Raw genomic sequence first — 16,033 nt, 5'->3', positions numbered from 1 at the left:
CATTTTCTGAGAGAGAACCACCTACTCATGTGTTGAGACCAAGATATTCCATTCCAACCACAAGAATCTTGATCTCTAGCCTTCCCCAAGTTGCTTTCCACTCAAATCATCTTTCCACCGAATCCAAATCTGTGAGAGAGAGTTGAGTGTTGGGGAGACTATCATTTGAAGCACAAGAGCAAGGAGTTCACCATCACCACACCATCTATTACCTTTTCGAGAGTGGTGTCTCCTAGATTGGTTAGGTGTTACTTGGGAGCCTCCATCAAGATTGTGGAGTTGAACCAAGGAGTTTGTATAGGCAAGGAGATCGCCTACTTCGTAAAGATCTGCCCTAGTGAGGAAAGTCCTTCGTGGGCGATGGCCATGGTGGGATAGACAAGGTTGCTTCTTCGTGGACCCTTCGTGGGTGGAGCCCTCCGTGGACTCGCGCAGCCGTTACCCTTCGTGGGTTGAAGTCTCCATCAACGTGGATGTACGATAGCACCACCTATCGGAATCACGCCAAAAATCTCTGTGTCTACATTGTGTTTGCTCCCTCTAACTCCTTCCTTTACCTTCATGTGCAATGTTTTACATTCCGCTGCTATACTCTTAGAATTGCATGTGTAGGTTGATTGCTTGACTTGTGCAAAGCTGCTAAAATCTGCCAAGACTTAAAATTAGGAAAAGGCTAGATTTTTATTTGGTCAAGTAGTCTAATCACCCCCCTCTAGACATACTTTCGATCCTACAAGTGGTATCAGAGCTACGTCTCCATTTGCCTTGATTTCCATAGCTTTTGGTGATCATAGCCTTGGCTTCACAACCTAGGAGAGTATGGCATCTAGCAAGGGAAATTACCACCGTAGAGGTCCTTACTTTGATGGTACTAATTTTGCTAGTTGGAAGCATAAGATGAAAATGCATATTCTTGGACATAACCCCGCCGTTTGGGCTATTGTGTGTATTGGCTTGCAAGGTGAATTCTTTGATGGGAGAGAACCGAACCGTGAAGCTACCGCGGAAGAGTTGAAGATGCTGCAATACAATGCTCAAGCTTGCGATATCCTCTTCAACGGATTGTGCCCCGAAGAATTCAACAAAATCAGCCTTCTTGAGAATGCAAAGGAAATTTGGGATACTTTGATTGATATGCACGAAGGTACCGACTCCGTCAAGGAATCCAAATTGGATGTGCTTCAAAGTCAGCTTGACAAGTTCAAAATGAAGGATGGTGAAGGTGTCGCTGAAATGTAGTCTAGGCTTGCTCTCATCACAAATGAGATTGCCGGCTTAGGAAGTGAAGATATGACCGACAGATTCATCTTCAAGAAGATCCTAAGAGCCTTGGATGGAAAATATGATACCGTGTGCACATTGATCCAAATGATGCCCAATTACAAAGATCTCAAGCCTACGGAAGTCATTGGAAGAATTGTTACTCATGAGATGTCACTCAAGGATAAGGAAGAGCTTCACAACAAGTCAAGTGGTGCTTACAAAGCCTCATGTGATGCTAATACATCATCAACTGAGAAACAAACCTTCAATGAGGAATTGAGCCTAATGGTGAAGAATTTCAACAAGTTCTACAAGAGTAGAAGCAAGGAAAGAAGTTCCAAGTCAAGGTCCTACAATGGCAAAAGATCTTCGAGTCGTGAACGTAATTGCTACAATTGTGGAAGACCCGAACACTACTCCAATGAGTGTACGGCTCCCTACAAAAGAAGAGAAGATTCACCCAAAAGAAGAAGTAGAAGAGAAGAATCACCTCCAAGAGAGAGAAGGAGTAGAGATGATCGTTATGAACGAAGAACCTCTCGGAGAAGCAAGGATTCAGAAAGGAAGGACAAATCATCAAAGAGCTACACAAAATGAAGACATCAAGCTCACGTTGGTGAATGGGTATCCAGCTCCGATTCCGATCATCACTCCGAAAGAAGTTATCACTCCGACTCTGAATATACTCAAGATGAAGGTGTTGCCTGTCTAGCACTTGTGTCAACCAACTCCTACGTTTGCTAGGTGATGATGATTTACTTGTTGACAAATCTAGTGATGAAAACTATGATGAACTTGCTATTAATCATGATAATCAAGATAAAACGAATGACGATGATAAGAAAGAGATTGAGCTTCTAACTAAAGAACTAAACACTCTTAAGTTAGCTCATGAAACTACCTTGGAAGATCACCGAGAACTTTTAAAGACTCATGAAAAGCTATGCTTTGAAAAGCTCAACCTTGAGCAAGAGCATGGGTTCTTAAAAGCTATCAATGATGATTGATACATCTCCAACGTATCTATAATTTTTGATTGTTCCATGCTATTATATATTCTGTTTTGGATGTTTAATGGGCTTTATTATACACTTTTATATTATTTTTGGGACTAACCTATTAACCCAAGGCCCAGTGCAAATTGCTATTTTTTGCCTATTTCAGTGTTTCGCAGAAAAGGAATATCAAACGGAGTCCAAACGGAATGAAACCTTCGGGAAAGTGATTTTTGGAACAAACGTGATCCAGAGAACTTGGAGTGGACGTCAAGAAACAACCAAGGAGGCCACGAGGCAGGGAGGCGCGCCTGCCCCCTGGGCGCGCCCCCACCCTCGTGGGCCCCTCGTGGCTCTCCTGACCGACTTCCTTCGCCTATATATACTCATATACCCTGAAAACATCGGGGAGCACCACAAAACCCTATTTCCACCACCGCAACCTTCTATACCCGTGAGATCCCATCTTGGGGCCTTTTCCAGCGCTCCGCCGGAGGGGGCATCAATCACGGAGGGCTTCTACATAAACACCGTAGCCTCTCCGATGATGTGTGAGCAGTTTACCACAGACCTTTGGGTCCATAGTTATTAGCTAGATGGCTTCTTCTCTCTCTTTGGATCTCAATACAAAGTTCTCCTCGATCTTCTTGGAGATCTATTCGATGTAACTCTTTTTGCGGTGTGTTTGTCGAGATCCGATGAATTGTGTGTTTATGATCAAGATTATCTATGAACAATATTTGAATCTCCTCTGAATTCTTTTATGTATGATTGGTTATCTTTGCAAGTCTCTTTGAATTATCAGTTTGGTTTGGCCTACTAGATTGATCTTTCTTGCAATGGGAGAAGTGCTTAGCTTTGGGTTCAATCTTGCGTTGCTCGATCCTAGTGACAGAAGGGGAACCGACACTTATTGTATTGTTGCCATCGAGGATAAAAAGATGGGGTTTATATCATATTGCTTGAGTTTATCCCTCTACATCATGTCATCTTGCCTAATGCGTTACTCTGTCCTTATGAACTTAATACTCTAGATGCATGCTGGATAGCGGTCGATGTGTGGAGTAATAGTAGTAGATGCAGGCAGGAGTCGGTCTACTTGTTGCGGACGTGATGCCTATATACATTATCATGCCTAGATATTCTCATAATTATGCACTTTTCTATCAATTGCTCGACAGTAATTTGTTCACCCACCGTAATACTTATGCTATCTTGAGAGAAGCCACTAGTGAAACCTATGGCCCCCGGGTCTATCTTCCATCATCTTAATCTCCCGACAACTAGCGATTTCTGGCGCCGTTTATTTTGCAATCTTTACTTTTAATCTTTACCATAAAAATACCAAAAATATTATCTTATCATCCCTATCAAATCTCACTTTTGCAAGTGGCCGTGAAGGGATTGACAACCCCTTTATCGCATTGGTTGCAAGGTTCTTATTTGTTTGTGTAGGTACGAGGGACTTGCGTGTGGCCTCCTACTGCATTGATACCTTGGTTCTCAAAAACTGAGGGAAATACTTACGCTACTTTGCAGCATCACCCTTTCCTCTTCAAGGGAAAACCAACGCATGCTCAAGAGGTAGCAATGATCTTCGCAAGAAAAGTTCTTCTTACACTGCCAAGCATTTACTCTTGTCCACTTACATGCCACAAGTTAAAACTAGCAACACGAGTAAGAATGATTCTTCTTCTAGAAGTAACAATAATCATGCTAAATCTAATGTTGTTGCTTCTAGTAGTTCTCTTGATTCCACTAACGATTCTTTTAGCCAAGTTACACTTGAGCAGGAAAATAGCTTATTGAAGGGAATTATAGAGAAAGGTGTTTACAAGAGCCTTGCTGGAAGTAAGCAATTTGAGGAAATTGTACGCAAGCAAGGAAGGCACCGGAAGAATCAATGTGTTGGTTTTGAACGAAAGTTCAATGCCAATGGAGTTGAGTGGGAAGAAGATCAATACCCCAAGACGAAGTTTGTTCCTCAACAAGAGAAGTATGATCCTACTTCCTTCCAAGGGACACAAGCTCAAGATGATCTTCCACCACAGTACCACAAGCAAAAAGGCAAGGATAAGCTTCAAGAGGAGATTGATGCATTTGAAGAAGCTCCCAAGGCCTTGGTCAAGTGGGTTCCCAAGACTACATCAAGTTCTACTTCATCAAGTATGACTACAACTCCAAGGATTCCCATCAATATGATGTGGATCCCAAAGAAAAAGAACTAGAGAGTTCTTGAGGGTGACTCCGCCAACATACTTCACTCATATCATTTTGGCAAGGACAAGTGTGCAAACAACTTTCACATCTTGCACTAGTTCAAGGAGTCACAAACCCTCTTGTTGGTAAGACAAGGGACAAGGTAACCTAATGCTTTCATGGACATCATCATATATGAACTTCATTCTATGTCTATGGATATCCTTGTTTGTTCCTTGTGGGACTAACCCGTGTAGGTATTGAAAGTGCAACTCACTCCAATGGACTGCTCCAAATGATCTATATCAACATTGAGCGTCCACATCTTCAACACCTACATGAAGTCATCATCGACAAAACCCAAGGTTAGTTCATCCCTCTTAGGGAGGATATCACATCTAGGGGGACCTTTACTCTAATAAATTGAGCTAAAGCAACTCTAATGGTGTGAACACATCAATGCTTTATGTAAAAGTGATAACCCCACTTGTGCCTAAATGATGAGTATGACCTATGATCAAATGTTCTCATTTGACTCCTAAGTCAATATACTCATATATAGATGACCTAGTCATCGCCAATTGCTTGATAGATGCTAGAATGTTTGTGCATGCTTCGTCACATATTTCATTTGCCATTTTATTGTGTGAGCATGTTGGATGCATACTTTACTCATTCGGGGACACCCATTTGTTGCTTTGATTGTTTGGCTCTTTCTCTTTTGCCAAATGGATGGACAAGAATGCCTAAGTACTCCCTCTAGCTATCTATGCTTTTCTCATCTCAAACTCTATTCATGCTACATCACACAGTTTGATCAAGTCAGATTCGAACCACCCTGTGTGAGGAGCACTCGGAGTCCCCGATTCGTCATAGACTTAAACTTCCAAAACCTCTCTGTGCATTTCGGTCTGACCGATTCACCCACTTCGGTCACACCGAGTTCACTGAGTTGATCTAGGTTTTCCATCTCGGTGCAACCGATTTGAACATTTCGGTCACACTGAGTTGCAGTAACCGCTTGCGATTCTGCATCTCGGTGCCACCGAGTTGTTCCACTCGGTCACACCGACAGGGTCGGGATATATATACCGAGGGGTGAGATTTTGGAAATTTCTTCAAAACCCCTCAGCCCGCGCCTATCCTGCTCTACCGCCTCGGGTCTCCGGATCGTCTTCTCGTCGCCAGCGACCTCCCACCGCTAGTTTCCGTCGCCGTCAACGGGATTCAGCCCCGCCGTTGTCGCCATAGTGAACTCACCGCCGAACTAGGGTATGAGTTCTATTCTTTGTGCTAATTCCTCACTCCGATTCTTAGCACATTGCTTTGCCATGATCTTTGCCACGTATGAGATCAGTCTATCCAGAAGAAATCATCCCCTAGATTAGATTTGATTCGAAAATTTAGGGTTAGGTTTCCGCCGAATTCATCTTGGACCAACCGAGTTGTAGAAATCGGTCTCACCGATTTGGCTTAGGCCATTGCACTTGCACTTTTCAGTCTGACCGAAAGCTGCAAATCGATGTGACCGGGTTCAACTCTCTGTGAAACCCTAGCAATCTTAGAGTCACCGAACTGTGACTCGGTCTGACCGAGTTCACTAGTTTAGACTCCAAAAGTTGCTTCGATGTCACCGAGTTTAACAAATCGGTAGCTCCGAAATGATTTCTTTGGAGAACTAAACTAAGTTTTTGACTCATCTGTTTTGCAAAAACTCTGCACTTTGTGATGCTCATCCACTCTATCTCATCTATATCTATTCACAGGGTCTGCTGTCAGTTTGCTTGCCAAGATGTCTGACCAGAGTGATAGCCATATTAGATCTGAAGAGCAAGTGCATATGAGTGAGGGCACTAGTCCCTCTAGCAGCTATGATGATGGCAGCAGGAGCACTCCAAGCAATTTGCCCAAGGCAGCCACTAGAACAAGGAAGAAGAGAACCTCAGACTCTGAGGATGAGGACTATGTGGCTGTTGAGGATGAGGCCACCTCAAGGAAGAAAGTGCTGAAGAAGGAATATGGCACTGCTTCTGCAAGAAAGCCTGGTATGCATAAGAAGGCACCTGCCAAGAGAGTGTCAACATCCAAGCCAAGGAAAATTGCTGTAGAAGAAACTATGGAGTTCACTCTTGAACCTAAGGAAACTGGTGAAGGCAAGAAAAGGAAAGAGAGGGCCAGGAAGACCATTGCCAGAGTCATTGGCAAACCCTCAATGATGAGAGATTCAGATGAAGAAGAAGAAGAGGAAGAGGATGCTGCACCAGCACCCAAGTCCCAAAAGCTTATGGGAGATGCTATTATGTCAGGGGCTACTGCTTCTAAGCCCAAAACTGCTCCCAAAGATGCTGCTCAAGCCACCAAGTCTGCACCCAAGAGAAGCACCAGGAACATCCCAGCTGAAGAGAAGAACAAGGCCCCAGTGCCTGAAGTTGAAGAAGAAGATGCTGAAGCCCAAGTGCTGAGAAAGCTCAAACCAAAGATTCCAGACCATAATGACAGCCATCCAGTGGCAGAAGATATGAAACTCAGAAAGGATGCTGGTCTGAGACTTTGGAGGCAGAATGATTCCTATGCTGTAAGAAGAAAGACTGTTTTGGACTACAGGTTTCACACCAGAGAACAACAAGATTTCTATGAGACAGTTCTGCTTGACAAGAAGCCTATAGTCTGTGATATGAAATGGGCTGATTGGAAGTTCATTGATGAAAATGAAGACTATTTCCCAGGTGTACATGACAGCTTCAAAGCTTGTGGTGTTGACAAGTTTGTGGGTCAAAAGTTGACAAAATGGAATGATGATCTAATCATGCAATTCTACTCCACTGCTCATTTCTATCCAGATGGTAGAATTGTATGGATGTCTGAAGGTACAAGGTACCAGTCAACTGTTGATGAGTGGGCCAAGTTGATCAATGCCCCAGAAGAGCATAAACATGATTTGGATGTGTATGCCAAGAAGAAGAAAGACCACAACTCTCTGGCAAATATGTACAAGGAGATCCCAGACAAAGCTTTGGAAACACACAAGTTTGGATCTGTGCACTATTTGCTGTCTGGTCTAGCTACTATCAACACAATCTTGAGGCATACTCTGTTGCCCAAATATGGAGATCACAAGATGATCAGAGGACATTCAATCAACTTGCTGCGAATATTTGATGTGCCTCAGAAATTCAAAGTTATGAGCCTGATTGTTGAAACAATCAAGAGGACAGCTGCAGATCAGAAGAGATCTTGTGGGTATGCTCCACACATTCAAGTGCTCATCAACTCCAAGATGGGCACAGGCACTTACTTGTTGGACAAGGAGCACTTACCTTTGCACCTAGAATTTGAAGACAACACAGTTGAAATGAATGAAGAGGATCCCACTTCAGTGCAAGCACAAGAGAAGAGAGCTAAGGCAAAGGCAGAAAGGCTGCAAAGATGCCAAGTGCTGAAGAGGCATCTCAAGTGTTCTTGAAGAGCAAACAAGATCAACTAGCCGATCTGATTCAAGCTACATTGAGGATTGAGAAGGGCTTGGCCACCCTGACTCAGAATCAAGAGAGCTTGGAGAGGATCATAGAGACCAAGTTTTATGATCTTGATCACAAGGTCACTGAGATATAGAGAGAGCAGTTGAGCAGCTCCAGGAGGAAGCAGAAGAGAGGAAAGGGAAGGCAACTACAGATGCTTTTCAGCGAGTGTCAAGAGGTCAAAGGTCAGCTGCAATGCCAATGCCAGATACTATAGATACTTCATCTGCACCAGCAGCTACAGCTTCAGTGCCACCTCCAGCAGCCACTCCACCACCTCCAGCTACATCCACTGATGCCTTTGTCCTTGGAGTTCTCTCTACACCACCTCCCGAAGACCAAGCCTGAGAGACGAATAGCACTATGCATTTTCGAACTTTTTGGTAACTTGTTGCCAAAGGGGGAGAAATGTATAGATCATAGGCTTCGAGAGAGAGAGTGTGTTTTGCTTCTTTTGTCTCTCTTGCTTTTTGGTTGATACTTTATTGTGTGCTTGCTTGATACATTATATCTATGTGTGTGAGATACTTGTATGATCATGTGTTTGATCATATGCTAATTTAATGTTTGCTTGGATGATATTATCTTTTATATTTATATATGATCATTCACTTTGCTTGGTGATGAGTGCATGCTTTTAATTTATATCATTTTGAGCGCTTCGCCAAGATGTATGTGACATGGAAGAGTAACCCACGATCCTAATCGATTGTGCATTTGCATTCAAAAGCAAATATCAAATAATGCAAAAATTTAGGGGGAGCTCTTGCTTATCACATACTTCTCAAAGCGACGATGTATACCAACCTTATTATCATTTGTCGAAGCTTTGATCTATATGTTGTCATCAATTACCAAAAAGGGGGAGATTGAAAGTGCAACTATCCCTGGGTGGTTTTGGTAATTCCTAACAACATATAGCTCATTGAACTAATGCTACTTCAAGATGATTATTTCAGGAAGTTCAATGATTGGCATGGCATGGATTAGAAATGTGAACCCCTCAAAATGCTAAGGACAAAGGATTGGCTCAAGCTCAAAGCTCGAGACTCTACATTTTCTATTTTAGTGATCCAAGATCACATTGAGTCCATAGGAAAAGCCAATACTATTAAAAGGGGATGAGGTGTTGCTTAATGACTTGCTTGCTCAAAGTGATTAGTGATATGCTCCAAAAACCCTCAACCACTTTCTCATATCCACATATGTCCCAAACCAAAAGTCAAACTCGGCCCCACAGATTTGATATATCCGACGCCACCGAGTTCATTTGACATAGCCACTGCCAGAAACCCTAGTCACTTCGGTCCCACCGATAGGGATCTCGGTTTCACCGAGATGGGATTGCAAACTCTCTGTTTCCCTTCGTAACGTTTTGGTCTAACCGAGATGAGCGACCGGTCCCACCGAGTTCGCAATGCAAACTCTCTGTTTCCCTTTCGTAACGTTTTGGTCTCACCGAAATGAGCGAATCGGTCCCACCGAGTTTGCTTGACCAACTCTCTAGTTAGCTTATTACCAAAATCGGTCCCACCGAGTTTGTGTAATCGGTCTCACCGAGATTACGTTATGCCCTAACCCTAATGAAATCGGTCCCACCGAGTTGACATGTCAGTCCCACCGAAAATCCTAACGTCCACATTTTGAACTAAATCAGTCCGACCGAGTTTCATGATTCGGTCCCATCGAGTTTGGTGATTTGTGTGTAACGGTTAGATTTTGTGTGGAGGCTATAAATACCCTCCTCTCATTCTTCCTTCGTGGAGAAAGCCATCAGAACGTGCCTACACTTCCATCATACATTTTCTGAGAGAGAACCACCTACTCATGTGTTGAGACCAAGATAGTCCATTCCAACCACAAGAATCTTGATCTCTAGCCTTCCCCAAGTTGCTTTCCACTCAAATCATCTTTCCACCAAATCCAAATCTGTGAGAGAGAGTTGAGTGTTAGGGAGACTATCATTTGAAGCACAAGAGCAAGAAGTTCATCATCAACACACCATCTATTACCTTTTGGAGAGTGGTGTCTCCTAGATTGGTTAGGTGTTACTTGGGAGCCTCCGTCAAGATTGTGGAGTTGAACCAAGGAGTTTGTACGGGCAAGGAGATCGCCTACTTCGTGAAGATCTACCCTAGTCAGGAAAGTCCTTCGTGGTTGATGGCCATGGTGGGATAGACAAGGTTGCTTCTTCATGGACCCTTCGTGGGTGGAGCCCTCCGTGGACTCGCGCAGCCGTTACCCTTCGTGGGTTGGAGTCTCCATCAACGTGGATGTACGATAGCACCACCTATCGGAACCACGCCAAAAATCTCCGTGTCTACATTGTGTTTGCTCCCTCTAACTCCTTCCTTTACCTTCATGTGCAATGTTTTACATTCCGCTGCTATACTCTTAGAATTGCATGTGTAGGTTGATTGCTTGACTTGTGCAAAGCTGCTAAAATCTGCCAAGACTTAATATTGGGTAAAGGCTAGATTTTTATTTGGTCAAGTAGTCTAATCACCCCCCTCTAGACATACTTTCGATCCTACACATGACACACCTAAGAAGCGATTTTGGTTGGGACCGTAAGCCACGCTGAAAAGAAGGCAAGGGGCGAGGAAGGGGAAATTTACAGTCACCCCACGAATCAGGAACAAAGGCCCCCATCCCGGCTAGAGACGATCAAAGCTTCAAAGGCGGACGCCATGGGAAGGTTGAGGCCCCGACGGCTCACAATGTTAAAGGACCGAATCATAGATATAATAGAATCCAAAAAGGATGGAGGTGTCTGTCACTCGATCAAGGGGACAACTATGGTGTTGTTGAAAGGTGGAAGGATGACATCCATTCCATGTTGAACCACCATTTGGCAGTTCCATCGCGGGAGGGGAGCAGCGGTATGATAAAACATATGTCCGCAATTTCCAAATGAATGGAAAGGAACTTCTACTAGGCTCATGCATGCTCTGGCCCGTGTAATAGAGCTAGAAGAAGTGGCGAAAGATGGTCTACTCGATCCGGTAGCTCCTCGAGAAAAGCCTCTTACAAAATGCATGAAAATAGCCCAATAGGTCTGAGATGTAGGGGTGAGGTGTGTCAACTAGAATTTTGATACAAATCCAACATATCACTCATGAATGAGGAAAATGGAAAGCTCGATCCAACCCATAAGTGCTTTAGGATCACAACACATCACACTCCTGTGACTGGGGACGCGGCCAGATGGGCGCTGAGAAATAAGATTGGCCGGGATCCGCCCAGGAGCTCACCGGTAACCCATGGGGGCGGCCACATACAGGCCGTCCAAGGTGTGGCGGACGCACTCTTCCCCCTTTGCTTAGCCCTTAACAGTTGATTGCTACCTCTTGAGCAATCGTTGGTTTTCCCTTGAAGAGGAAAGGGTGATGCAGCAAAGTAGCGTAAGTATTTCCCTCAGTTTTTGAGAACCAAGGTATCAATCCAGTAGGAGACTACACGCAAATCCCTCGTACCTGCACAAACAAATAAGAACCTTGCAACCAACGCGATAAAGGGGTTGTCAATCCCTTCACTGCCACTTGCAAAAGTGAGATCTGATAGAGATAATAAGATAAATATTTTTGGTATTTTTATGGTATAGGTTGGAAAATAAAGATCGCAAAATAAAATAGATCGGAAACTTATATGATGGAAAATAGACCCGGGGGCCATAGGTTTCACTAGTGGCTTCTCTCAAGATAGCATATTCTACGGTGGGTGAACGAATTACTGTCGAGCAATTGATAGAAAAGTGCATAGTTATGAGAATATCTAGGCATGGTCATGTATATAGGCATCACATCCACGACAAGTAGACCGAAACGATTCTGCATCTACTACTATTAGTCCACACATCGACCGCTATCCAACATGCATGTAGAGTATTAAGTTCATAAGAACAGAGTAACGCATTAGGCAAGATGACATGATGTAGAGGGACAAACTCAAGCAATATGATATAAACCCCATCTTTCTATCCTCGATGGCAACAATACAATACGTGCCTTGCTGCCCCTGCTATCACTGGGAAAGGACACCGCAAGATTGAACCCAAAGCTAAGCACTTCTCCCATTGCAAGAAAGATCTATCTAGTAGGCAAAACCAAACTGATAATTCGAAGAGACTTGCAAAGATATCAAATCATGCATATAAGAATTCAGAGAAGAATCAAATATTATTCATAGATAATCTTGATCATAAACCCACAATTCATCGGATCTCGACAAACACACCGCAAAAAGTATTACATCGAATAGATCTCCAAGAGAATCGAGGAGAACTTTGTATTGAGATCCAAAGAGAGAGAAGAAGCCATCTAGCTAATAACTATGGACCCGAAGGTCTGTGGTAAACTACTCACACATCATTGGAGAGGCTGTGATGTTGATGTAGAAGTCCTCCGTGATTGATTCCCCCTCCGGCGGACCACCGGAAAAGGCCCCAAGATGGGATCTCATGGGTACAGAAGGTTGCGGCGGTGGAAAAAGTGTTTCGTGGTGCCCTTGGATGTTTTCAGGGTATAAGAGTATATATAGGCGAAGGAAGTAGGTCGGTGGAGCCACGAGGGGCCCACGAGGAAGGGGGCGCGCCTACCCCCCTGGGCGCGCCCTCCTACCTCTTGGACGCCTCGTTGCTTCCTTGACATCCACTCCAAGTCTCCTGGATTGTATTTGTTCCAAAAATGATCCTCGCGAAGGTTTCATTCCGTTTGGACTCCGTTTGACATTCCTTTTCTGCGAAACAATGAAATAGGCAAAAAAACAGCAATTTGCACTGGGCCTCCGGTTTGTAGGTTAGTCCCAAAAATAATATAAAAGTGCATAATAAAGCCCATTAAACATCCAAAACAGATAATATAATAGCATGGAACAATAAAAAATTATAGATACGTTGGAGACATATCATGCATCCCCGAGCTTAATTCTTGCTCGTCCTCGAGTAGGTAAATGATAAAAATAGAATTTTTGATGTGGAATGCTACCTAGCATAATTCTCAATGTAATTTTCTTTATTGTGGCATCAATGTTCAGATCCGAAAGATTCAAGACAGAAGTTTAATATTGACATAAAAATAATAATACTTCAAGCATACTAGTAAAGCAATCATGTCTTCTCAAAATAACATGGCCAAAGAAAGTTATCCCTACAAAATCATATAGTCTGGCTATGCTCTATCTTCATCACACAAAATATTTAAATCATGCACAACCCCGATGACAAGCAAGCAATTGTTTCATACTTTTGATGTTCTCAAACTTTTTCAATCTTCACGCAATACATGAGCGTGAGCCATGGACATAGCACTATATGTGGAATAGAATGGTGGTTGTGGAGAAGACAAAAAGAAGAAGATAGTCTCACATCAACTAGGCGTATCAACGGGCTATGGAGATGCCCATCAATAGATATCAATGTGAGTGAGTAGGGGTTGCCATGCAACGGATGCACTAGAGCTATAAGTGTATGAAAGCTCAACAAAAGAAACTAAGTGGGTGTGCATCCAACTCGCTTGCTCACGAAGACCTAGGGCATTTTGAGGAAGCCCATCATTGGAATATACAAGCCAAGTTCTATAATGTAAAATTCCCACTAGTATATGAAAGTGACAACATAGGAGACTCTCTATCATGAAGATCATGGTGCTACTTTGAAGAACAAGTGTGGTAAAAGGATAGTAACATTGTCCCTTCTCTCTTTTTCTCTCTCTTCTCTTTTTTTTTGTTTGGGCTTTTCTCTCCTTTTTTATGGCCTCTTTTTTTCTTTTTCTTTTTTTATTTTTAGTCCGGAGTCTCATCCCGACTGGTGGGGGAATCATAGTCTCCATCATCCTTTCCTCACTTGGGACAATGCTCTAATAATGATGATCATCACACTTTTATTTACTTACAACTCAAGAACTACAACTCAATACTTAAAACAAAATATGACTCTATGTGAATGCCTCCGGCGGAGTACCGGGATATGCAATGAATCAAGAGTGACATGTATGAAAGAATTATAAAGGTGGCTTTGCCACAAATACGATGTCAACTACATGATCATGCAAAGCAATATGACAATGATGGAGCGTGTCATAATAAACGGAACGGTGGAAGGTTGCATGGCAATATATCTCGGAATGGCTATGGAAATGCCATGATAGGTAGGTATGGTGGCTGTTTTGAGGAAGGTATATGGTGGGTGTATGATACCGGCGAATGGTGCGCGGTATTAGAGAGGCTAGCAATGGTGGAAGGGTGAGAGTGCGTATAATCCATGGACTCAACATTAGTCATAAAGAACTCACATACTTATTGCAAAAATCTATTAGTTATCGAAACAAAGTACTACGCGCATGCTCCTAGGGGGATAGATTGGTAGGAAAAGACCATCGCTCGTCCCTGACTGCCACTCATAACGAAGACAATCAATAAATAAATCATGCTCCGACTTCATCACATAACGGTTCACCATACGTGCATGCTACGGGAATCACAAACTTTAACACAAGTATTTCTCAAATTCACAACTACTCAACTAGCATGACTCTAATATCACCATCTTCATATCTCAAAACAATCATAAAGAATCAAACTTCTCATAGTATTCAATGCACTTTATATGATAGTTTTTATTATACCTATCTTGATGCTCATCACTTTAGGACTAAAATTTTAACCAAAGCAAATTACCATGCTGTTCTAAAAGACTCTCAAAATAATATAAGTGAAGCATGACAGATCAATAATTTCTATAAAATAAAACCACCACTGTGCTCTAAAAAGATATAAGTGAAGCACTAGAGCAAAATTATTAGCTCAAAAGATATAAGTGAAGCACATAGAGTATTCCAATAAATTCCGATTCATGTGTGTCTCTCCAAAAGGTGTGTACAGCAAGGATGATTGTGGTAAACTAAAAAGCAAAGACTCAAATCATACAATACGCTCCAAGCAAAACACATATCATGTGGTGAATAAAAATATAGCATCAAGTAAAGTTATCGATAGACGAAGACGAAAGAGGGGATGCCTTCCGGGGCATCCCCAAGCTTAGGCTTTTAGTTGTCCTTGAATTTTACCTTGGGGTGCCTTGGGCATCCCCAAGCTTAGGCTCTTGCCACTCCTTGTTCCAAAATCCATCAAATCTTTACCCAAAAACTTGAAAACTTCACAACACAAAACTTCAACAGAAAATCTCATGAGCTCCGTTAGTGTAAGAAAAAAAACACCACTTTAAGGTACTGTAATGAACTCATTCTTTATTTATATTGGTGTTAAACCTACTGTATTCCAACTTCTCTATGGTAGATTTTTTCAGCTATATAAATAAATAAGTTTTATTACAGTACCTTAAAGTGGTGGTTTGTTTTATTTCGCTAACGGAGCTCATGAGATTTTCTGTTAAGTTTTGTGTTGTGAACACTAGCAGAAAAAGGGGCTTTCGTTCGGGCCTGGCCAGCCCATTAGTCCCGGTTCTTATACGAACGGGGACCAATGGGTGCATTCGTCCCGGTTCGTGAGCCCAGGTGGCTGGCCGGGGCCTCGTGGGCTTTGGTCCCGGTTCGTCTGGACCCATTTGTCCCGGTTCTAGGCACGAACCGGGACCAATGGGCCTCGCTCCTGGCCCACATCCATTGGTCCCGCTTCCAGCCATGAACCGGGACAAATGATTTGCCTATATATAGCCCATCGCCGGCGAGCAGAGCACTCCACACTGCTCTGTTTTTTGCTGGCCGGCGAGGGGAGGGCATTTGGGTGCTCTAGCTCACCTCCTATGCACATGAGGTGTTCGATGAAATGTCCGAGCCACACTAGTTAATATTTCTTCTCTCGAAACTCGACCTCCGAGCTCCATTTTCCCCGAGATTTTTCTAGGTTTAGCGGTCCGTCACGTCCCATCCCCGTCTTCACCGCCGTCGATCGCCCGCGCCGATCTCGTCGCCGGCACCACTGTGGTGAGCCTCTTGTTCATATCTTCTTTCTGAAAGAACAAAATTCTTACTTGAGATAGATACTTGTCTAATTTTCTTACTTTTATTATTCCTTGTTATTATATAGTGCGATGGTTCTGGT

The sequence above is a fragment of the Triticum aestivum genome, chromosome 3D (genome assembly GCF_018294505.1).
Source record: "Triticum aestivum cultivar Chinese Spring chromosome 3D, IWGSC CS RefSeq v2.1, whole genome shotgun sequence".
In the NCBI taxonomy this organism is placed as follows: Eukaryota; Viridiplantae; Streptophyta; class Magnoliopsida; order Poales; family Poaceae; genus Triticum; species Triticum aestivum.
Note: the sequence above shows the minus strand (reverse complement) of the source record.